The following is a 23,225-nucleotide window of genomic DNA, read 5'->3' on the forward strand; positions in this document are numbered from 1 at the left end:
TGTATGAAGTGGTTCCTGGTTTTACTGCTATCACAACCTTTTCTTAGGAATGTTAAGTGGACCTCAACCAGACTCACAGCTTGTATGTGAAGACGATGATAGAAAGTAAAGAACTCAATAGGAATCAGGGATCAGAAATCTAGACCTCTCCTTAACAGACAACGTTGTAGTCTGGAAATCCCAGCTCAGCTGGATGGCAGGTGCATGATTAAGTAGCTCCATCACTGAGTAGTTTCCATACACCAATGCCCAGTGGAAAGTCATTGGCAAGCTCTTACAGAACAATGTGGCTACCCAGAGTCAACTGTTGTCTAGAGAGATTTCTATAGAGACATCAAATGATGACAATGGCTCCAGAGTCTGTTTACTGTTCGTTGATGGCTTCCTGCTCTGCAGACTAGCTGCTAGCAAGGACAGCAGCTCACCTCTCCTCCATAGGAAGGGGAGTTACAGAGCGACAAGGAGAGGAGTCAGAGGCTCCACAGCCTTTCATTGCAAGTTGCAATGGAGTGGTTCAGGCAGTTCTCTGCTGCCCTGATCCCCTAGGCTTAGGATCTGGTCTCTGACTAACTCTGAGCTAAGTCAGCATAGCTCTTCTTGAGCCCTGAAGACAGGGCTGGAAGCTGGAACTCACACAAGAACAATTTGCAGTGAAGCTTAGGGAGTGTGGTAGGAGGCATCAAGATTAATGCTTAAAAGAAGGCAGTTAGTAGAGAAAGACTGGGACCCTTCCTCATGGGGCTACAGGTAAGGGACAGAGCTTTCTGGAGGAAAGCCTGAGATAAACAAATATAAATGTTCTATCAAGGGCCATGTACTTCTGGGACCAATGCTTTTAGGGTGTTGCCCTCAGTTTACACTAATCCACTCCCCCGGTTGGGAGCCCTTTCCTTTTCTTAATTAAACATAGCAAACTCCATGTTACATCTAATTCTTTACTGTGGGACATTAGAACCCAGATACTTTAACAGGTAACCCTGGGACATTTCATGGGTGTCTTCTGAACTTAGATCTTTGGCTGTAACAAGTGTGCACACGAAGTTCACTCACTCGTTCAACCAGTGTGGACTTAGTAGCTGCTTGAGCAGATACTGGGCCAAGGGTGGTGTCAAGTAGGGGCCAGACTGATGTGAGGGTTTCTCAAGAAGGAGCAGATATAGTACAGTGGACCAGCCATCAGAAAGGGGAGATGGAGGGAGGATGAAGAGAGGTCAGTTTAGGACTATTTAAGACATTGCCAAGCATTGGAACAGCAAGGAGAGTTTAATTACTCAAGATAAACCTGAGGGTGACTGGACTGTGGAGGGAGACACAGATGGTTGGGGAAAGGCCCCAGGCTTTGGGAGAGATAGCAGAAGGGCATCTGCTCTTAGCACAGTACTGTGCTGAGAGCTAGAGACTCTGCTCTGATGACTAAATGCTTACCCAGCATGCACAAAGCCCAGGGTTCCATTCCCAGCACCGAAAACAAAAAATTCTGTTGGTACCTATCTATAATTCCAGCACCTGGAGGCAAAGTTCAAGGTCATTTTCCATATATAGCAAGTTCAAGACCAGCCTAAGCTTTGCGTCACCCTGTCTAAAAATATGTAAAAGCTATGCTGGGTGACTGCAGTTAGAAAGGACATGTTCAGCTACCAAAAAACTCAGCATGCTTCTCTCCAGGGCCCCCACAGCTTTTGTAGAACCCCCTATACCCAAAGCATGCACCTGGATGGTGAAGTCTAGGCAGAGACACTCATACTGTAACACAGGGACTCTTGCGGTGAAGCGGCCATGTGAGACACCCAGGCCCTGTCTTGCAGAGTTCATCCAGCCACATTCCTTTACTGGGTTCAATGAATACAAACATACAAGTCCCATGAGGAGCATATCTGTTAATTTACAAATGTTGACACTGAGAGGTGACAGACCAGCGTGGAGCTGTTTATAAGACTTGGATGCTTTGTGGCTCATTTGTGTAGTTTGCCTTCTGGAATTCAAAGTTAGATCTCCCACCATGTGCTATGTTTTTGGAACAGTCTACACAAGTAAGTGTGTGAAACATGGGCCATTCTGATGGTGTATTGACTTAAGGACTTTTATGTATTCTGAGCTTTTACTTGTCTCATTGGTTTAATCATGGATTTGGAAGCTCTAAGAAGTTTTAAAATTGCTTGACTCTGAGTAGGAGTTTGGGAAATTAGGAAAGAAATGCTAATTAAACTTTAAAGGGGGAGCAGCTAGACTGTTGGTCAGGCGATTCTACAGCAGGATGATGGACAGGGGACAGTGGCAGAAAAGAAAAATTGTGACAGCTGAGAATAGATGCAACAAAATCAATACAAAGACGGGCATGGGGATATCATCTGCAAATATTATTTTATCTCCGTGTGTATGATGCATGCTCGACCATGTGCGTTTGCCTTTGTGTTTGCGTTTAAGGGCTCACTGTCCTTTTCCTAAGAGGCTCCTCTACGGCTTCTTTGAATCACCTTCCTCTGCTGATCTTGAGCATCTAAACCTGAGGGCAAAGCCAAGCCAGAGCACAGACAGGACCATGGGGTCCTGGGGTCCTGGGGTGGGGGGGTGGGAGGAGGAGGGATGCGTAATTAAGTAGGCTCCACTCGCCTACCTATTGTATGTAGACTTGGCTATGGGAGCTGAGTCAGGTCCTGCCATGCAGAGTCACCTCAGTTAGCAAAGTAAAACTTGGGAGTACAGCCCAGAGAAACCTTGGCCACCATAGAGGGAAATGAGGAATTTTCTACAGAAAAGATCAAGTCACCTGTCAGCAGGTGGTTCTGCTTCCTTTTCTCTTTTCATGTTTTTGTTTCTGTACTTGACGAATCACCTTGGTATTGAACCCCCAGCACAAAAGCACATGACAATAATAAATACTTTTGTCTCATTTTGACATTAAAGTTTTTTGTCTTTTTCACCACTAAGTACAAGGTTAGGAAAATGGCCATCTATTCCTAATGTGCACAGTGATCTTTTTTTGTTTTGTTTTGAGACAGGGTCTCATTGTAGTCCAGGCTAGACTCAAACTTTAAGTAGCTGAGGATGACCTGGAAATAAATTTCTGATCCTTCTCTATCCATCTCCTGAGAGCTGGGATTACAGACAAGTCCATTTGATTTTGGTGTTGAGAATTGAACCCAGGTCTTTGTGGCCTACCAACTGAGCTACAACCACAGCTCCTAAAAAATACTCTGTGTGTGTGTGTGTTTGTATGTGTGTGTGTCTGTGTGTGTGTGTCTGTGTGTGTGTGTGTCTGTGTGTGTGTTTGTGTGGGTGTTTGTGTGTGTGTGTTTGTGTGTGAGTGTGTGAGTGTGGGGGGGTGGGAAGCTTATGTAATATAATTTCATTTTCAGCTGGTTTTGTTCTCTTAAAAAATTGTGTTAAAAAAAAAGTTGTGTATGTGTGTATTTGCCTGAATGTATTTCTGTGCACCACTTTCAGCATGCCTAGTGTCCCCAGAGACAAGAAGAGAGGACACTGGATCTCAGGGACTAGAATTATAGACAGTTGTAAACCTCCATGTGGGTGCTGAGATCTTCTGGGAAAGTAGCCAGAGCTTTTAATGTTGAGCCACCTGTGGTGCTTTAAATGAAACTGTCTTCCCCAGGTTCAGATATTTGAATAGTTGATCCTCAATTGGTGGCTCTGTTTAGGAGTGGTGGCCTTGTGACATCACTGGGAGTGGGCCTTGAGGTTTAAAAGTCACATGTCTGGGTCTGGAGAGATGGCTCAGCGGTTAAGAGCACTGACTGACTGTCCTTCTATAGGTCCTGAGTTCAATTCCCAGATACCACGTGTCTCACAACCATCTGAAATGGGGTCTGGTGCCCCCTTCTTGTATGTCTGAAGACAGCTACAGTGTGCTCATATACATAAAATAAATAAATAAATCTTTTAAAAATAGTTTGGTTTTTTTGTTTGTTTGTTTTGTTTTTTTAAAGTCACATGTCGTTCCCAGTTTATTCTCTCTGCTTCCTTCTTGTGATTTGAGATGTGAGTTCTCAGCTGTTCCTGCTGCCATGAATGATGCCTGGTACCATGATTCTCTGGCACAATGGACTCTCACCCTCTGGAACTGTAAACCTAAATAAACTTTTAGAAGTTGTCTTGGTCACAGTGCTTGATCACAGCAATAAAAAGGAAGCTAAGGTGCCATTTCTCTAGCTATACAATTTAAAAATATATATATATATATATATATCTCAAATTGAACTTATTTTGCTAGGATAACTTCACCTTCACACAGTGTGTATTGTGTATAGAGATATACATCACTGGATTGAGTTTGCTAGCAGTTGGTTGAGTTTTTGTGTTTTTAATTCAAGAGACATTATCTGCCATTCTCTTGTCGTCTTTGTGTGTGTTTGGAATCAGGGTCACAGTGGTTTCTTAAAGAAAACTAGGAGTGCTTCTCTTCTCGTTTTGAAAGAGTTTGTGAAAGACTTTGTTGATTCTTCCTTAAGTATCTGGGACAATTCATCAGTGAAGCTGCTGGGCCTAGACATTTCTATGTATAAAACCGAAAAAAAAAATGTTATATGAATTCCCAGTGTGTGCCACTGTCCAGTCTTCTTTCAAAGCCACTTAGCTGCATTTCATTGCATACTTGTTCACTGAGGATCTGTGATGAGAAGCAGATTAGGCATGCTGTGGACTTCATTCTCTGGGCTCTATGTGAACTCTCACACATATGCATATGTATTCCTATACATGCACACACAGGCACATTACCCATACATTCCGCACACTGAGTTCAAAAAGAAAGGAAAGAAGATTTCTCTGATATTTAAATCTTTCTCTATGTGAAGCCCATTTCTCTAGAGCTGTTTGGAAAGGTGCTTCTCATGGTGTCTCTAAAACTGAGGGTGTGACTCAATGACAGACCATTGTCATTGGCTTGTGCAAGGTGGGTTCCTTCTCTAGCAGTACACACACACACACACAGTGGCCAATCTAGCCTAATGAGTGAGATCCAGGCTACTCCACTGGCTTAGGGTATATTAAGAATCTACTCTGGGGCTGAAGAGATAGATGATCTGTGGATAAAGATGCCTCCCATCAAGTGTTAAAGACTTGAGTCTGGTATTTGGGACCCACATGGGAGAGAGAAACAACTCCCAAAAGTTGTCCTTTGACCTACATGCATGTGCTATGGCTGAGTGTACTTCTTGTCACACACAAGATAGATGATAGGTAGATAGGCAGAGAGGTAGAGAGGTAGATAGATAGATAAGATTCAGTACAAAGTTTAAAAGAAGAACCTGATACAGTCCAGGGGTCTTGGATGGGGTTTGTGTTCTCTGCCAGTTAAAGAATTAAACAGCAGGAAACATCTGAAGTGCAAGGAATAGCAGCCGAGAGACCTCAAGCACAGCAGACAGGATCAGCAGTTGAAGAAAGTTTATTGGGTGCGGGGAAACAACATACACGCAGTAGACACACAGAGAAAAAGACCCTCTGTAAAGCCGAGAGCGCCTTTGGGAAGTCCAGTCTCTTCCACGGGGCTGGGGTTTTACTGCCGCAGGAGAGTCCCGTCCAGTCCCGGTCCCCCCCCCCCCCCCCCCCGCCTACTTTAGGGCTGGGCAGTTTGAAGACAGGATGATTGACTTGGCCTACAACTGTTTCCTATCGTGTCTTGATCCAGCCTTAATTTGCTGGGTCAGTCTATCTGAAGTGGGCCTGCTGGTGAGAGACAAAAGCTTCCAGAAAGAAGCTGGCTATCTTGGAAATTCACTCCCTTTATTACCTATCCATGGTGTCTCCCACTATCTGTCTGCCTAACAGGGAGTCTGTCTATTTCTTAGTTACTCAAATCAACTATATGTCAGGAATTGCATTATCCATTGATAATTATAAAGTTAAATATTACATGATTTCTATTTTTTATTTCATTGAATTTTAAACAATTTCAACACACCCATAGCCCATGTAAAGTATTTCATTACATTTTATGAATTAACAAAATAACAGAAGCCAGGTGTAGTGGGGCACACCCTTAGTCCTAGCACTCAAGAGGCAGAGGTAGGTGGACCACTGTGAGTCTAAGCCAGCCTGGTCTACATAGTGAGTTCCAGGACAGCCAGAGCTACATAGTAATTACCTGTCTAGAAAACAAAGTAATAACAGACACTTCACTTCCATGTGCCTCTGAGGAATCCAGGTCAACACAAAATATCACACACAAATGCCTTCACTCTGTTTGGGCACTGAGCTAGCAAACTATGGCCCCTCTCCACCTGCCCAGTTAGCAGATCGGGGAGATGGTTGTCCTGCAGACAAGAGGGCTTGGTGCTGCTCACAGTTCACCTCTCAGGGCATTGGAAGGTTACTTGGTGTGGTTCAAAGGGGAAAAGGAGTCTAGAATCAATCAGACCTAGGTTTGAGTCTCAGCCCTGTCAGCTCCCAGTTTAATCAATTGTATTACTCTTAGTAAGACGACTGTCAGACTCTCTGCCTACGTGCTGAGGGTGCTAGCCAACTTGCCAGCTGGAGTTTGAAATCCAGCTCTGGTCCTTAGGCTTGCATGGCAAACACTAACCACTGCTCCTAGTCTCCATGATTGTTTGTACTTGGGGCATCTCTGCACTCCAGAAGAGGGAACGAGAGAAGCCAAGTGTGGAGGTTAGCCCTGTAATGACTATAATGGAGCATCTGTAAGGCCTGTTGGGTGGGGCTGGCTGTGCAGCCTGCCATCGACACAGTCTTCAGTACCACACCGACCTCCAGCCCTGCATCTACGAAGAGGGATCCTGGCAGCTCTGGTGAGGGCTGAGGTGCCACAGGATGGCTGCTGTTCTGAATTGAGTCCCCAAAGCTGCCAGGAAGGGATTGGCCTCCTCTTAAGCAAACACACTTGCCAGAGACTTACAAGGTTTGTCTTTACTGATTCAAAAGCTCCGTTTTTTAAAGAAAGAGCCATTGTGTATAAGGACAGGAAATACTAAGATTCACAAATACTTCATTTTCCTAACTCCCCCTCAGGGAAACTGCTTGGTCAACACTTCTTACAAGGCTCGCAGGAGCTCAGAGACCTTCTCTTATCTGCCTGACATGACCTTCCCAAGGATACAGGAAATCCTTGTGGGTTGAGGGTCTATGGGAGGTGGGCTACATCTTCCCAGGCCTGAGCTGCCAAGAAATCCTCTAATCTTGCAGGGTTGGGGGCACCTCATAAAATTGCTTCTCCACCCACACAGAAATACCACAAGTTTTGCAATCAAAGCCATGCTCCCAATTTCCCTTTCTTGTTCTAGAGCGCATGCCCAGGGTCTCTGGACTGGACCTATTATTTCACTAGCCTTCCTGGGGAAGCTCCCTGAGGCCATCAGCCGTAAGGACACTAGAACTCTGTGGAAAGTTCTGGGACCATCTGCAGTGAAGCTGCTATTCTGAGAAGGTCCAAGGGTAAAAGGGAAGGACAACCCTATGTTTGTCCACGCCCACTGCTTGGTTCCTGGATTGTGCATGCCCCAGGGGCTTCCATGCTGAACCAGGTGCAGGGTATTGTCTGTATAATAAAGTATTCAAGTGCTGCCCCACTGCCCTGCCCAAGCAGCAGACAGAGCCCTTCCTAAAGGGCAGCGGTAGGAGCAGTTTTGATGGTGCATGTGAGGTCCTGGAGCCTGCTTCCCTGATACTGCTAGGTTGGTGCAGGGTGATGGGGAAAGTCCAAAACCAATGAAAAAAGCTCAGTCACTCCTTAAACAAAGGCAGAGACATTGGCTAAGGCTGTGCCTGTACCCTGACCCCACTACAATGGACACATGGTCCTTTTGGAAAGCCCCAGAACTGGGCCCTGGAAGCTCTAAGGTCCATGGGGTAGGAATATGTGGTGTACAGTAACTACAGCAGAGATGAGACAGACCCACCTTCTTCCCCTAATGGGACAACCTATGCCGTTTGCCTTCCATCTCCTCTGGGAAGGTCTTCTTGCTGTCTCCAGCCTGGACAGAGCTACTCTGGAACTTACAAATCATTAATAGTCCAGATCACAAATGTTGCTGTGGTTAGGAGGAGTTTGCCAGGCCCAAGTTGCTGGGTGTGTGGTTTTTCACAAGTCATTGGACTTTTGGGCTCTTTTCTCCTCTTCTCTTTCCATGTGTGTCTGCATGCAGCCTCCATAAAGGTCAGAGATCAACTTGGGGTCATTCCTCAAAAGCCATTCATCTTGTTTGTTTGTTTGTTTGTTTGTTTGTTTTTTGAGACAGGGTCTTTCACTGGCCTGAGGATCCCCAATTTAGTAAGGCTAGTTGGCCAGCAGCAAGCCACGGGGATCCTCCTGTCTCTGCCCCCTGGTGCCAGGATTACAGGTGTGCTCTACCTTGCCTGGCTTTTTAAATGGACTCTGGGATCAAACTCATGCTCGCTTAGCAAGTGGTTCACCAACTAAGCCACGCCCCATCCCATATCTCATTCACTGTGTAGAGCTGTGGGGAAGACATGATTTAATATACACAAGACTCAGGGCAATGTCTGCCGCAGACAAGTCCTCAGTAAAGGCTGCTCTGAGACACGCCTCTCTTCAGCTGTAAAGCATAAGATGCTATTTTATTAAAACTCTTTGTACAATATATTTTGATCATATTCTTTCTCTTCCCCCAGTCCCTCCCAGATCCTCTCCACCTCCACACCCACCTGACTAAATGTTCTTTCTCTCTCAAAAAAAAAAAAAAAAAAAGAAAAGAAAAAAGAAAATTAGGAAGAGCAATAACAAAGCAAAAAATAAAATCGAAACAAACTGGAAAAAAAAAGAAAAGAAAATCAGACCAAAGAAAAGCTAACACAAAACAAAACAACACACAAACACACACACACACAAATGGGGTTCATTTTGTGTTGGTCTACTACTCTCGGGCATGGGGACTGTGCTGGAGTGTGGTGTGGTTGATAGGCCCAGTGACACTTCTCTCTTTGCAGGAAACTGATAACTCTTCTTCCCATCGGTGTCAACTGCAAACAGCTTCTTGGTTAGGGGCGGGACTAAGTCCACTCGGGTCCTGAGACCATCACCACCAGGCCTAATGTTTTCATGCTGCTTCCCTCCTCTGCTCAGAGTCACAATTTTTCTCTCTCCAAACAGATACATTTTAATTACAAAAGAAAAAAGAAAAAAAGTGGCGGGGGAGAGAATGAAAATGAATATGAATATAAGGTTGTGCACAGGTAGGGAGATAAGGAGAATCTGAGAGGAATTAGGGAGGGGGAAAGATCTAACCAAAATATCTCACCTGAAATTTTTTAATTACTCTTTTAAAAATGTCTGGTTCATGCTAAGAAATACTTCTTCACCTGGGCAGGAACTGAAGAATGTGGAGACACAGAATTCATCATGGCAGAGAGTTTATACATTCAAGGGGTGCTTTGTTTTGTTTTGACAACAGGACTTGTGTAGTCCTGGTTGGCTTAGAGCTCTCTGTAAATCAGGCTGGTCTGGAACTCAGAGAGCCACCTGCCTTTGGTTTCCAAGTGCTGGGATTAAAGTCATGCCCCTCCCCGCAAGGCTCCTTCAAGGGTTTTTTTATTCCAATAGGTTGAACCTGACAAAAAGCTATTGAATATCTTGGCAATCTCAGATAGAAAGATATTTGCTATTATTGAGAAAAATATACTAAGAATTTAGGGACAGACCAAAAAGAGTACAGGAAATCTTTTCAACGTCACACAGGGCTTTGCTGAATAGGACCTCTCAGAAGGGGTGTGTGTGTGTGTGTGTATGTATGTTTGATATGTGTGAGAGGGAAGGGTTTTCACATGCTATATAGATCATATGGAAGTCAGAGAACATTTTGCATTGATCCTTCTCTCTCCACCTAATTTAGGTGGGGTCTCCTATTTGTGTAAGCCCGGCTCGCCAGCAAATATCTGGAGATCTTCCTGTCGCTGCCTCCCCTCTCTGAATAGAAGAGTGCCGGGACTGCAGACACTTGGAATATTAGGTCCTGCTTTCGTGTGGGTCTGAGTTCTGAACTCTGGTTGACAGGCACTTTGTCCCACTATGGTCTCCGTGGCACCTCAAGAAGGGTCTTCAGTGCTCTCTAGGAAACATCTCCACATCACTTGCCTCATTACTTTTCTGTTAGACCCCTCCCCTCCACAGTAGGAAGTCGAATGTTAATTAGACCCCTCCCCTTCACAGTAGGAAGTTGCCTGTTAATTAGACCCCTCCCCTTCACAGTAGGAAGTTGCATGTTAATTTGCTGGTTTTTAGCCAGATTAAAGGACTATCTAAAGATTATATATGGTTTAATGACCCTAAAGGAACATAACTATGTTTAGAACCACCCTCCCAACCTTGTCTTTTTTTTTTTCTTTTAAATGCAAACAGTTTCTCCAAAGGACTTGGAATCATCATTAGGTCATCTGAACGGTTTCTTCATTAATGAGTTAAATGCCTATGCATATATTCTATGTTGGTATTCCAGTACTGATTTTTTTTTTGTTTGGTTGGCTTGGGGTTTTTGTTTTCAAGACTGGGTTTTTCTGCGTAGCCTTGACTATCCTGGAACTCAATCTGTACACCAAGCTGGCCTCAAATTGACAGAGATGCCCCTGTCTCTGCCTCCTGAGTGCTGGGATTAAAGGTGTACACTACCACCGCCTGGATGACAGTCCTGTTTTTAACTCTTGTAAATTATATGTTGACGTTCTGAAGGAGACACTTCAGAGCACCCCAGACGGCTGCTAGCCTGAAGCAGATGTTTCCCTACCAGACCTTGGTCTCAGCTTTCCACGGGAGACTCTGGGGAAAGAGAAGAAATACCAGTAGGGTGGGTGTTGGGAGGGAGGGAGGAGCCAGATGGTTAAGAACCTGAAATCTACCCGTGCAAGTCCCCCAGGGCTTCAGCTGTCTGCTGGAGCCACCTGTGTGCACTAGGACAGGGACCTGTTTAGTGCTTACTTAAAGAAACAGAAACCTGACAAGATCCCGTCTACCGAGTTGTGCTTCCTTCCTGTTTTAACATTCTCTTTGCTAAGCTGAGAGCAGCTTTTCTGATCCTACTGTATCCTTAGATTCTCCCAATGACCCAAGCATTGTCCTCCACATCTCTCCTTGCACAGAAGCAAATGTCTGGGACAGCCCTACAGAACAGTGCCCTCTAGTGAGCCTTTGGGTCCCCACCTGGCATCTGTGGAGGGAATGACTGGATGACCACAGAGAGAAGATAAGAGTCCATGCTCCTCCTCAGAGGACTGCCAAGCTCCTACTGTGTGCAGGTATTGTCAGCCATGGCAAGGATGGGTAGCAGCGTGATCCTCTGGCGCTCCATTTTGCTTTTATCATCAGATCTCACTACATAATATTGTTAGATTGTAGTGGGAATTTGAGGTTCTTTTAAAAACACAGAAATACTACACGAATGTGCTTTCATTTTAATCCCAGGTGTGGGATATGGGGCTGCTTCAGACTATCCACAGCAGCTGACTATGATTTGCCTCAGGCTCTAGCAGAGGCATGGTTTTGCCATCTGCAGATAGTTTCTACAATTGTGTGACATTTGGAATTCTGGGAACTTTCCAAAGGCTATATAAATGCTAGGGCCCTGAGAGGTAGGGTTAGTGGTAGTTTAGGGGAGTTAGTTGTGGCTTGTCAGTAGTTGTGCTCAAAGAAGGAACAAAAGGAAAGAAATTAGATTCAGCTCGCTCTCTCTCTCTCTCTCTCTCTCTCTCTCTCTCTCTCTCTCTCTCCTATCTAGTGGGAGGGGGTAAAACTGGGGGGGGGGTGGAGGTAAGAAAAGTATCCACAAAGTAGCAAAAGGTGGACATACTAGTCTGTGTTTTTCTACTGAATGTATTCAGAAATAAAGAGCTGAATTGAAGGAAGATGAAATATTGTAACTTGTTTAGGAGCCCACGGCCCTGATCTGGGACTGAGAACAAAGCAGAATAGCCCCCAGGCATGCCAGCGCAGGGCTGTTGTTAAGGCATTCCTAAGAACATCTTGGCCGTAAAGATGAAAAGGTATTCGAGGACAAATGGGGCTACATTATCTAAGCTAACACCATCTGGCCAGAATCTCCCCTCAATCCGAGGACAGGCAGGGTCATCTTATCTAGTCCACACCATCTGGCCGGAACCTCCCTTCTATTACCCCTTGGCGCCGGGTACAAAGATAAGCCCCAAGCCCACCGGAACAAAGCTCTGATGCCCCTTTTGCTGACATGTAATCTTTCTGTTAATGAATCAATCCCATGCCTTTGTCAAAATTCTTTGTATTCCTAACCCTTTGCTTCTTTAAAAACCCCTAGCTCCTGAGCCTCAGCTTCGACTCCCCTGCCTCCTGTGTGAGGTACATGTCGGCCCAGAGCTCTGCCAATAAAGCCTCGTGTGTCTTGCAACAAGAGAGGATTCTTGTGTTCGTGGGTGCTTCCTGTCCCTGGACTAGAGTGGGGGGCCCTAGATTTGGGGTCCTACATCGTGGGGGCTCGTCCGGGATTTTGGGGGCACCCAGAACCCCAAGAATACCCCTTGGAGGTACGTCTGTGTGAGTTTGGTGTGTCTGAGTGCGGCGCCGCTGAATCTGTGTCTCGGTTTTCCAGTTCTAGTATTCTGGCAGCTGCCGCTGAGATCCGTGAGGATCCAGTGTGTGTGCGTGCAGAAGGAGACGTCCTGAGCCACAAAGCTGCAGCCCTGGGGAGACGTTTCTAGGGCGATCCTGGAGGAGGAAGTGCCCAGGGTCAGAGACAGTTGGGAAGACCCAGCTGTCCTTTGGCAGAGTGAGGGAGACAAAGTGCTCTTTCTGCCAGAGTGGGAGTGGACGTGGAATCCCACTCCGTCAGAGGTAGCGTTTGGCTGGTTGTACAAGTCCAGGCAGGGACGAGTGTGCTTGGACGTTCTCGTGTCCCTTGTCTCTGTCTTCGTTTTGTCTCTGTTTCTGTTTTTTTGTTATGGGACAGACTATCTCAACCCCGTTATCTTTGACTGAGGACCATTGGACGGACGTTAGGGCAAGAGGACAAAACTTATCAGTAGTAGTTAAAAAAAAACCCTGGCAGTCTTACTGCACCTCGGTATGGCCCACCTTCGGAGTGGGTTGGCCTCAAGAAGGGACGTTTCACCTCCCCACCATTAGGGCCGTAAAGGCCGTTGTCTTTCAGGAAGGCTCCGGATTGTTTCCAGATCAGCAGCCGTATATCACAATGTGGGAAGATTTAGCGTGATTCCCGCCTGCCTGGGTTTGCCCATTTCTTCTACCCCTACGTCCAGGTACCAAGGTTCTGACGGTTCGAGAGAATGCTGAGAAGGAGAAATTAAAAATACTACCTGAAGGAGCCAGCGAGAAATCCACCCCACCGCAACCAGCGACTGTTTCTAAAATCTATCCGGAGATAGAGGAACCTCCGGAATGGCCCGACTCTCTACCACCGCCTTATCCCCCAGTCCTCCAACCTGCACCCTTTCCCAGCTCCGCAGCCCAGCCCTCGGCTCCGGCGGCTCCACCTTTGGGTCTAGGGAGTGGGGAGGGAGGTCCCTCAGCAGGAACGAGAAGCCGGCGGGGAGTGCTCTCAGAGGGGCCAGCCGATTCTACAGTGGCGCTTCCACTTAGAGCTGTTGGAGCTCCCCTTACCGGCCAGAATGACCTACAGCTTCTGCAATATTGGCCGTTTTCTTCCTCTGACCTTTATAACTGGAAAGTAAACCATCCCTCTTTCTCAGACAATCCTACAGGGCTTACAGGGTTGATAGAGTCTCTGATGTACTCACACCAGCCCACCTGGGATGATTGCCAACAGCTCCTACAAACCCTGTTTACCACCGAGGAGAGAGAGAGACTTCTCCTCAAGGCATGGAAGAACGTCCGAGATGGAGCTGGACGGCCGGTCCAGACCTCAGTCAAGATAGACGAAGGATTTCCCTTAACTCACCCCCAGTGGGGATTATAACACAGCACAAGGTAGGGAACGGCTGTCCAATTACTGACGGGCACTAGTTGCGGGTCTCAGAGGGGCTGCTTGAAGGCCCACAAATTTGGCTAAGGTAAGAGAAGTTATGCAGGGGCCAGCTGAGCCCCCCTCAGTTTTTTTAGAGAGACTCATGGAGGCTTATAGGAGGTATACCCCATTTGACCCTACGACAGAGGGGCAGCGGGCTTCAGTGATTATGGCCTACATAGGGCAGTCAGCTCCTGATATTAGAAGGAAGCTGCAGCGGATTGAAGGATTACAAGATTATACTATAAGGGATGTGGTTAGGGAGGCTGAGAAAGTGTATCACAAGAGAGAAACAGAGGAGGAAAAGTTAGAGAGAGAAAAGAAAGAGAGAAGAGAAGATGAAGATAAGAGAGACAGGAGACAGGAGAGAGCTCTGACTCGAATTCTGGCCATAGTGGTAGATAAAGGGATAGGACTAGACAGACAGGGAACCTGAGAGATGAAAAAAGGCAGGGGCCAAGGAGACCCAGAAAAGACCCAGAAAACTGACCACGCCTAGAAAAAGACCAGTGCGCATACTGCAAGGAGAAAGGCCACTGGGCCAGCGAGTGTCCTAAAAAGGAGCAAGGGACACAAGTATTGTCTCTCGGAGAAGGTGAAGACTAGGGGAGATGGGGCTCGGTCCCCCTCCCCGAGCCTAGGGTAACCCTAGAAGTGGAGGGGACCCCTATAAATTTTCTGGTCGATACAGGCGCAGAGTTTTCAGTGCTTAAAATCCCGCTAGGAAAGTTAAGAAAAAATGAGAAAACCTTAGTAATTGGAGCCACAGGACAAAAGTCATACCCATGGACTACGACCAGGACAGTAGACCTAGGACGGAATCAGGTGACTCACTCGTTCCTGGTCATTCCGGAGTGCCCTGCACCCCTGCTAGGAAGAGACTTATTGACTAAATTGAAGGCACAAATAACCTTTTCCCCTCCTGGGCTGATAGTATCATGGGGAATAGAACAGCCTCAGACTTTAGCACTATCTCTGCAACTGGGAGAAGAATACCGGATTTATCAAAGCAAGTTAAAACCCCCTGAGGGGCTACAGGACTGGCTTGATCAATTTCCCCAGGCATGGGCCGAGACAGGAGGAATGGGGTTGGCAAGACAAGTTCCCCCAGTAGTGATTGAGCTTAAGTCGGGGGCCACCCCCATTGGTGTTCGACAGTACCCTATGAGCAAAGAGGCACGAGAAGGTATAAGTCCTCATATCACCAGATTACTTCAGCAGGGGATCCTAGTTCCCTGCAAGTCCCCTTGGAATACCCCACTGCTCCCTGTAAAGAAGCCAGGAACAAACGACTACCGCCCAGTCCAAGACCTTAGAGAGGTAAACAAAAGAGTACAAGACATTCACCCTACAGTGTCCAACCCTTATAGCCTGCTTAGCACCTTGCCACCTGAATGAACTTGGTACACTGTTTTAGATCTTAAAGATGCCTTCTTCTGTCTAAGATTGCATCCCAATAGCCAACCAGTGTTCGCCTTTGAATGGCGAGATCCGGAGAGTGGAAGGGTGGGACAGCTCACCTGGACGAGACTGCCCCAAGGGTTCAAAAATTCGCCCACTCTGTTTGATGAAGCCTTACACCGGGACTTGGCCTCTTCCCCAGTCAATAATCTGCAAGTGACTCTTGTGCAATATGCAGATGACCTTTTGCTAGCTGCAGGGACACGAGAGAAGTGCGAACTGGGAACTCGGAATCTCCTGGTCAAGTTAGGTGAGTAGGGGTATCGAGCCTCAGCTAAGAAGGTGCAGCTATGCAGGACTCAGGTGACCTATCTGGGATACGTCCTGAAAGATGGACAATGATGGCTGACTGATGCCAGAAAACAAACAGTGATGCGGATTCCGACCCCAACCACTCCCTGTCAGGTAAGAGAGTTCCTGGGAACAGCAGGATTCTGCAGACTGTGGGTACCGGGATTTGCCACCCTAGCAGCCCCTTTGTACCCCCTGACGGAAGAAAAAGGGGAATTTACCTGGACCCAAGACCATCAATTGGCTTTTGAGACTCTGAAAAAGGCTTTGCTTCAGGCCCCATCCCTAGCACTGCCAAATTTAAATAAGCCGTTTACCCTATACATCGATGAAAGGAACGGAATAGCACAAGGGGGCCTCACTCAGACTCTGGGGCCCTGGAAGCATCCTGTGGCTTATCTATCAAAGAAACTGGACCCTGTGGCTAGCGGATGGCCTTCTTGCCTGCGCGCTGTAGCGGCTACGGCAGTGATGGTAAAGGATGCTGATAAATTAACCATGGGCCAAAATGTCACTGTGGTGGCTCCACACTCCCTCGAGAGCATTATCAGGCAGCCGCCGGACCGATGGATGACCAACGCTCGAATGACCCACTATCAGAGCCTGCTCCTCATTGAGAGGGTGACTTTCGCTGCTCCTACCTCTCTCAACCCTGCCACCTTGTTACCCGAAATTGACGAGACTCCAGTGCACAACTGTGAAGAAATATTGGCAGAAGAAACTGGAACTCGACCAGACCTCACAGATCAGCCATGGTCGGGAGCAGCGACTTGGTACACTGACGGAAGTAGCTTCGTGGTGGAAGGTAAGCGCAAAGCAGGGGCAGCGGTAGTAGATGGAAAATCTGTTATATGGTCCAGCAGTTTGCCTGAAGGAACATCAGCCCAAAAAGCTGAGCTTATTGCTTTGACACAAGCTTTGAGACTGGCTGAGGGCAAGGTTATCAACATCTACACGGATAGCCGATATGCTTTTGCCACGGCTCATGTCCATGGGGCAATCTACAGACAGCGTGGCCTGTTAACTTCTGCAGGGAGAGACATCAAAAACAGAGAAGAGATTCTTAGCCTGCTAGAGGCTGTCCACCTGCCTCTCAAGGTGGCGATCATCCACTGCTCAGGACATCAAAAAGGAACTGGACCAATAGAGAGAGGAAACCAGATGGCAGACCAAGTGGCTAAGGAGGTGGCCCAGGGGCCAATGACTTTGGTGATCAAAAACACGCCCCAGACGGTTGAAGGGAGGACTGAGAAAAGAGTTCTCACAGAAGAAGAGGGGCTAAAATATTTAGCTGACATTCATTGCCTGACTCACTTAGGAGTTAAAAAGATGATAAGGCTGGTTAGTAGGTCCCCTTATCGCATCCCTGGACTACAACAGGCTGCAGAGGGTTTAGTGAGAAACTATCGAGCCTGTGCACTCACCAATGCTGGATCCAGTAAGCTCTATGTTGGGAAACTGTGGCCTCCCTTCCCCCCAGCCTGGAACCTGCCTGCTCAAGGGTGGAGCTACCGGCTCATTCGTCCTGCCACGCCCACTGCTGGAACCTGCCTTTGCTGCCTGGAGTCACACACGTGTTCGTCCTGCTACTGGACCCTGAGTTACTTGGCGGGAAATTGGGTTCCCTCCCCCTTCCTTTATAAACTGGGTGTCTGGAAATATTAAATTGAGTCTTGATCAGAATAATTGTTGTCTTGACTCCATTGTTTCTTCCGCCCCGTCTAGTTTCCTCTCTTTCCAGCCTGAACTGCCTTTCTCAGCGAACCGTTCGTGTTGTGGACCGCGGGCAGGCCGCAACAGTTGGCGCCTGAACAGGGACCTGAAGAATGGCAGAGAGATGCTAAGAGAAACGACTGCTGTGTGGAGCTCCACAAGAAAGGAAAGAATCTTCGTATCGGAGGAGCATTGGAGCAACGGACAGGTACACATGCTAGCGCTAGCCTAAAAAATTTCAGTTTTGTAAAGTGTTGCTGAGGATGCGGTAGGATACGAAGCAAGTTTGAAGCAGTGCTGACCCAACACTGCTTCTGCTTGGAGTCAGCAGTTCATTAATCGGAACTAGTTACGGAGACAGGCGGTGTGCCGCAGTTTTTTAGAAAACTGCTTAGGTGGAAGAAAGAAGGGTTCAAAATCATGGATCAGGCAGTTGTTTTTAGTTTTCAGGAGTTGCTTAAGGAAAAAGGAGTAAGCCTTGAAGTACAATTAGTAAGAAATCTTTTAGATAAGATAGATAGCTGTTGTCCATGGTTCAAAGAAGAAGAAACGATAGATTGTGGAACCTGGAAAAAAGTTGGTGAGGCCCTGAAGCGAGTTAGAATTTGAGATTAAGCTTCAGAGGCTGAGTCTCTTTAGATATTTCTAGTTTAGATAATGATTAATGTGGTTCCTATCCTAAATAGTAAAATTTAAGATAAGATATAAAGCAATGCCTCTTTATTAAAGCGTTAAAGCTTGCTTTAATAGGTATTCATAGGTATTAATTGATATCCAAACTTCGTAATATGATAGTAATGCTTCTAATATTGATTTTAAAGGTGATAAATTGTTTTAAACATAGGTTTTGCTTTCCCAAAGTTGTAGATATTATCCTAACCTTGCACAAAAACTTAAAAATTATGGTTAAAACTGCCATTGTTCCATTGACTGCAGCTTGCAGTTTGATTGCAAATTTAAGATTAATGCTCAGATTAAAAAGTATTTTACCTTTGAGTCAATACAGGGCTCTGGGCAGTCCCAGAGCGGCTTGTGGCCTTTTCTTTTGTTTTGCAAACAATGCCTAAAAAAGTTTTTCCCTGTGTTCAAAAAAATTTCTTTTTAACAGTGTTACAGATCTATTCAGATGTTTAAAATAATGCTTAAATTCAAAGATTTTTGCTTCTAGTAAACTGGTAATCACTAAAAAATTTTGCCTCTATGTATGGCTAATATAGCTTTACATTATGTAAGAAAAATGTTTATTGTTTCTGCTTCTTTACAAGAAGCCAAAAGTTTTAATCTTTCAGTATATATTGTTTCCTAAGTGAAAAGTATTTTATTAACTAATGCTTCTCAAGGGAAGTTTACCTTAAATCCTTGCTCTCACCCAAAAGATTCAAAGACAGTATCCTTTTATTACTTAGTGTTTTAGTTTACTACAAAAGGTTTTACAAAAAATAAAGAAAGCTTTTATAATTGTTGTTAATTGGTAATTAAAAATTAGTTGTGCCGAAGACAATTCTTTGGCCAGAAAAAACATTATTGTAAAGTCATTTTTCTCATCCTCCCAGCCGATCGTTGGCCACGTGGGCCCAACTAGCTGCTGTGGAGCAGAGTCTTAAGACACACAGTTGCCCCTATTCCAGCACAAATAATCTGGTTGTGTGCTGTAGATGGTGTTTTAAAATGCTGAACAATCAAACCTTAATTTATATATTGATAGTCAATGCTATATCTCTGAGCTCATAATTACTTAAAATTGTTCGTCCCTCAGATACTATTAATTCTCAAATTTACAATTGCTTATACATATTTCTAGTTAATAAATAAATAAATTATGCACGTGTGACTCTTAATAACTTTTCAAGCTTTCTAGTTACAACCGTTCCTTAAGAAAAATGATTGAAAGTGCAATCAGTCACTGCCCCTTTACAGCCAAATATTTAAAATGTTTTGTCCAAAAAGTTATTAATTCAAAAGGTTAGATATTGTAAAATTTTAAACTTTAACCTCTTAAAAGACAAAAGAGAGAAATTGTATCCCCATATATACTATTTAGTGCATTTCCATGCACACTATTTAAAACATACCTTTATTTTCAAAATTTGAGATTAAAATGTCAAATTTAATAAATGCTTTTTAGTATCTTAAAAGGATCTACTTATTGGCTTATAAATTGATCCTAAAACAGCTACCTTATTAAAAAAGGGAAAAACAGGTTCTCTCCACAGAACTCTACAAAAGCATATTGGTAATTCGTGTGCTGAGCTGACAGGTAAGTTAACTCAGTGTCCTGATTAAAAGGACTAAAGGATTAAATTCATGTTTTAGATCCATCCTTGCTTGTCATTTTTCCAGTTTAGACTAGCTTCTAGCCTTTTAACTTTATGGCAATAGTACATCAGAGACTGTATATTCAGACTTAGTAAAATTAGTCATTTAATAGAGTCATAATGATTTTTCACTCTTCTTCAGTGTGACCAGCCATTCTAACTCAATCTTAGACTGGTCTAATATTCAGTTCAATTATTAGAGATTCCTATATTCTAAATTACCTAGCAAAGTTAACTCAGAGCATATCCCCCAAGGTCACCAAAGGCTCACCTTGCCTTTACCTTATTTGTCCTAAACTTTTTGCAAACTGACATTAAAGGTCAGTCTGCAGCGGAACGCCACTGGCACCCAGTTACTTCTAATTCTTATGCATTGGTAAAATGGAAGGACGCCCTGACTAATAAATAAAAGGGTCCAGATCCAGTTCTAATCTGGGGAAAGGGCTCGGTTTGTGTTTTTTCGAGAGATTAATTCGTCAGGTAAACACAGATTCTGTCTCTCCTCGTAAGTATCATTCTAAAGACTAAAATTCCTCTTGTGCTGGGAGTGGAAGCTCTCAGAAAAAATTGTTTTCCTCTGAGCCGGCTCCCCCACAGGAGGCTGGAGACTAGCTTTAGCTTTACAATTTGCATCTAAATAAAGTACCTTGACTTCTCCGAACAGAAAATTTACATTGCTACACTCTCATTGTTCAGAATTCTTCCTTCTCTCAAGCAGGTCAATCTACATTCTCCGGTTCTCCGCCCCTACGAGCAAACAGGTGGTATTGCTAATCTCCCTTCCAGGGACATCCCAGCATGTGGCTTTTCAGTCTAAGACAAGATCTAGATTTACCAGGAGAGCTAGGGAAGTAGAAATTTCATATATATTTACAAAGATTAGTTCTTATTTTGATAGATATAGGCTTAGTCCCTTAACTGGCCTCTGGCTTTTCACCCTTGCTGTTACTGCAAGGTGTCCTTAGTTCCTCAGGCTACTGGGAATAACAGGGATGAAGAGGAAAGACTTTCAGCTCCTATTTTAACCAAAATTAATGGTGTTAATACTGACATAATTCTTGTCTAGGCCTTGCTAAATCTGAGGTTGACAAGTCTCATATAGAGACCTCGCAATAACTCAGAATTGCGCTACTGATTCATAATCATATGAATACGGTATGGGTACCGCTTGGCGCAGGAGATTACTGCGGAGGGAAGGTCCAGTTTGACCGTTTCTGAGTTCCCTGTGCGACACACCTGATTTGAAGGAGGTTGGTATCCGATTCCAGCTAAAAACCAAAAATACTTAAGGCTCTGCCTCCCCTCCCCAAAAGATACCAAGAGCCACAGATGTGAGTTGTTACAATGCTCACGGGAGGAATCAGGCCAATGTCTACCCAAGTCAAGGTTAAAGGCCCACTCATCTACGGATGAGAAAATCATTTGATCACCTCTGTTAAGCATTGCCTATTTAACTTAATTAATAGGGGGGAGAGAGATTGGAGACCTTGCTGTTGTAAGAGCAGGCCCTTCACTGCCTCCCACCCAAATAATAAAAAAGCCAATTGGCCTTGTACTAAAGAGCTGGTCTTAACCCCTTCTCACTGTTCCCCTGCCTTTTACCCAAAATTGCAGAGGATTATCAGTTCAGTGTTATTCTAAAATTGTTTAGTTAAACTCAGCCAGGGTTCCAACGCCCTACTTAAAATGCAAACAGGTAGCTACCTATTCAGCACTAATTAGCATTATAAAGTCAGAGCCTACAGCCCAGTGCTGCTATTCAGTCAGTGCTTTAAAGACAGCCTTAGCCAGATACAGTTTACCATTAGAATAGTTAGGGAATCCCACGGAAATAGGTTTTTTCTTTAGCCCTAGGAACTCAGGCAGAACTATTGAACATAGATAATTTTTCTGCCACAGGCCACCCCCTTTTTTATTTTTGTTTTGTTATCTAATGGGGGGAAATGTGGCCTCCCTTCCCCCCAGCCTGGAACCTGCCTGCTCAAGGGTGGAGCTACCGGCTCATTCGTCCTGCCACGCCCACTGCTGGAACCTGCCTTTGCTGCCTGGAGTCACACACGTGTTCGTCCTGCTACTGGACCCTGAGTTACTTGGCGGGAAATTGGGTTCCCTCCCCCTTCCTTTATAAACTGGGTGTCTGGAAATATTAAATTGAGTCTTGATCAGAATAATTGTTGTCTTGACTCCATTGTTTCTTCCGCCCCGTCTAGTTTCCTCTCTTTCCAGCCTGAACTGCCTTTCTCAGCAAACCGTTCGTGTTGTGGACCGCGGGCGGGCCGCAACAGGAAACGTCTAAGGGGGGATAGACCGGGGACCTACTGGGAAGTCGACTTTACAGAGGTAAAGCCAGCCTGATATAGAAATAAGTATCTGTTAGTCTTTATAGATACCTTTTCAGGGTGGGTTGAAGTGTTCCCCACCAAGAAAGAAACAGCTACTGTAGTAGCCAAGAAGATACTTGAAGAAATTCTTCCTCGCTTTGGAGTACCCAAGGTAATCGGGTCAGACAATGGGCCTGCCTTCGTCTCTCAGGTAAGCCAGGGATTGGCCAGACAGCTGGGGACAAATTGGAAATTACATTGTGCTTACAGACCCCAAAGTTCAGGACAGGTAGAGAGGATGAATAGAACTCTCAAGGAGACCTTAACCAAATTAGCGTTAGAGTCCGGCGGGAATGATTGGACAGCCCTTCTCCCTTGTGCTTTATTCCAGGTCCGAAACACCCCCGGAGCCCTAGGTCTAACACCTTTTGAATTATTATAATAATAATATTATTTCTACCATCTATATGATGGTAGAAAGTAAGACTTGCCCAGACATTTCCTTTGTTCCTTCTACTTGCCTTTTAGCCCGTCTCAAGGCTCTTGAAACGGTGAGGAAAGAAGTCTGGGAACAATTAAAAGAAACCTATGTCGCTGGTGATATTCAGGTGCCGCACCAGTTCGAAGTGGGAGATGCTGTCCTGGTGAGGAGACATCGAGCGGGGAACCTTGAGCCACGGTGGAAAGGACCCTACCTGGTGCTGCTGACAACACCGTCAAAATAGAAGGAATCCCTGCCTGGGTTCATGCTTCCCATGTCAAGAAGGCTCCCCCAGAGACTGACCCAGATGAGTGGACCTTGGAAAGAACTGCTAATCCTCTTAAGCTACACCTGCTGCGCAGGGGCGGCCCCACCAGACTTTAACCCTCACACTCCAATTCAGCAGTCTTGGGAGGTGCTTAATGAAGAGGGAAACATTGTGTGGGCGGCCACCGCAGTGCACCCCCCTTGGACTTGGTGGCCTGATCTCACACCCGACATCTGTAAGTTAGCGGCAGGATCTCTCACTTGGGACCTCCCTGATCATACCGATCTTAGTAACCCACCCCCTGAAGAGCAGTGTGTCCCAAACGGGATAGGGAGCACGTATGGATGCTCGGGGCAGTTCTACCGAGCTAATCTTAGAGCCGCAGATTTCTATGTTTGCCCTGGTCAGGGTCAGAGCAGAAGGCTTCGACAGGAGTGTGGAGGG

The 23,225-nt window shown here is 45.5% G+C and overlaps 1 pseudogene; it reads left to right on the plus strand.

Moving 5' to 3' along the window:
* The first annotated feature begins 13,012 nt into the window (after positions 1-13,012).
* On the plus strand, positions 13,013-22,757 carry LOC147002056 (uncharacterized; annotated as a pseudogene).
* The last annotated feature ends 468 nt before the right edge of the window (positions 22,758-23,225 follow it).

This window comes from Mus caroli, unplaced genomic scaffold, assembly GCF_978045245.1.
Source record: "Mus caroli unplaced genomic scaffold, Mus_caroli_1 scaffold_11, whole genome shotgun sequence".
Taxonomy (NCBI): Eukaryota; Metazoa; Chordata; class Mammalia; order Rodentia; family Muridae; genus Mus; species Mus caroli.